General features: G+C 37.6%; 1 non-coding gene across 1 annotated transcript; it reads left to right on the top strand.

Moving 5' to 3' along the window:
- Nucleotides 1–1,750: 1,750 nt before the first annotated feature.
- Nucleotides 1,751–1,857, top strand: LOC133065088 (U6 spliceosomal RNA). Its single transcript, XR_009694832.1, has one exon. It is a non-coding gene; the product is annotated as a U6 spliceosomal RNA (small nuclear RNA).
- Nucleotides 1,858–2,101: the final 244 nt, after the last annotated feature.

Below are 2,101 nucleotides of genomic sequence, written 5' to 3'. Positions count from 1 at the left end.
CACAGTTGGGACAAACTAAACCTTTCCGTGAAGGAAGTTGTATGAATTGGTTGTTTTCTGGGTGGTAAGTGGCACATCCATACAGTGCGTTATGAGCCTAGGTGTTGTATTAGATGAGCTCCTAACATGGAGATCAAAACATATATTTTCTTTCAGAAAAGTCACTTGCTTTGAAAAGAATTAACTTTAGTGAAAAGCAAATCAGCACACATAGTGTTTTCTTGGGTGATTTTGAGAGTGAAACATATTGGCACTTATAGGGTGAGAATACTGTTTGTGCCAGTGGGCTGAAATTGGCAGATTCACAGCCAGCATATTTCCCTGCAGCATCCCAGCACTGAAAATGCACACTTGGGATAACTGAACCTTCCATAAAGGTGGTTGTGTGAACTGATGATTCTCTGGGTCATTAGAGGCATGCCCATACAACACATTATAAACCTAGGTGTTCTATTACATGAGCTAGTAAGGAGATCCAAGAACTGTGTTTCCTTCAGAAAACTCGCTTGCTTGCACCAAGAATTGATTGTAGTGAAGAAGAATCAGCACCCAAAGTGTTTTCCTAAGTGGGGTTGAGTGTGAAACATTCTACTTTCACAAGGTGAGATCACTGTTTTGCCAACAGACACCAATTGGCTTGTTCATACCCAGCATATTTTCCAGCACTATAAATGCACACTTGGGATAACTAAACCTTCCAAAAAAGAAGTTGTGTGAACTGGTGTTTCTCTGGGTTGTTAGAGGCATACCCATACAACACATTATAAACCCAGGTATTTTAGTACATGAGCTGCTAGTATGGAGATCCAAGCACTGTATTTGCTTCAGAAAACTTGCTTGCACCAATAATTGATTGTAATGAACAGAGAATCAGCACCCAAAGAGTTTTCTTAGGTGGAATGGAAAGTGAAACAATCTAGCTTTCACAGGGTGAGAACACTGCTTTTGCCAGCAGACCACAACTGGAAGGTTCACACCCAGCATATTTTTCAGCAGTGTCTGAAAAATGCACACTTGGGACAAACTGAACTTTTTCATGAAGGAAGTTTTGGCTTCACAGGTGATTTCTACCAAAAATTTAGAGAAGAGCTAACACCTATCCTACTCAAACTCTTCCAGAATATTGCAGAGGAAGGCAAACTCCCAAACTCATTCTAGGAGGCCACCATCACCCTGATACCAAAACCAGACAAAGATGCCACAGAAAAAGAAAACTAGGCCAGTATCACTGATGAATGTAGATGCAAAAATCCTTAACAAAATCCTAGCAAACATAATCCAGCAACATATTAAAAAGATCATACATCATGACCAAGTGGACTTTATTCTTCAGATCCAAGAATTCTTCAATATTCACAAATCAATCAATGTGATACACCATATTAACAAATTGAAAGATAACCATATTATCTCAATAGATGTAAAGAAAGTCTTTGACAAAATTCAACACCTATTTATGATAAAACCTTGCAAGAAAGCAGGCATGGAAGGAACACAGCTCATCATAATAAAAACCATATATGACAAACCCAGAGCAAACATTATCCTCAATGGCAAAAAATTGAAAACATTTCCTCCAAAATCAGGAACAAGGCAAGGATGCCCACTCTCACCACTACTATTCAACATAGATTTGGAAGTCCTAGCCACAGCACTCAAAGAAGAAAAAGAACTAAAAGGAATCCAGATTAGAAAAGAAGTAAAACTCTCACTGTTTGAAGATGACATGATCCTCTTTATAGAAACCTTAGTGCTCGCTTCGGCAGCACATATACTAGAATTGGAACGATACAGAGAAGATTAGCATGGCCCCTGCGCAAGGATGACACGCAAATTCGTGAAGCGTTCCATATTTAAAAAAAAAAAAAGAAAAAAAAAAAAAAGAAACCTCAAAGATACCATCAGAAAATTGCTAGAGCTAATCAATGAATATAGTAAAGTTTCAGGACATAAAATTAATATGCAGAAATCACTTCAATTCCTATACACTAGCAATGAAAAAACAGAGTAATCAAGGAAATAATCCTATTCTCCATTGCAATGAAAAGAATAAAATACTTAGGAATAAATTTGCCTAAAGGAACAAAAGATCTGTATATTG

This window comes from Dama dama, chromosome 1 (assembly GCF_033118175.1).
Source record: "Dama dama isolate Ldn47 chromosome 1, ASM3311817v1, whole genome shotgun sequence".
Classification (NCBI taxonomy): Eukaryota; Metazoa; Chordata; class Mammalia; order Artiodactyla; family Cervidae; genus Dama; species Dama dama.
This window is presented reverse-complemented; position numbering and strand designations above follow the sequence as displayed.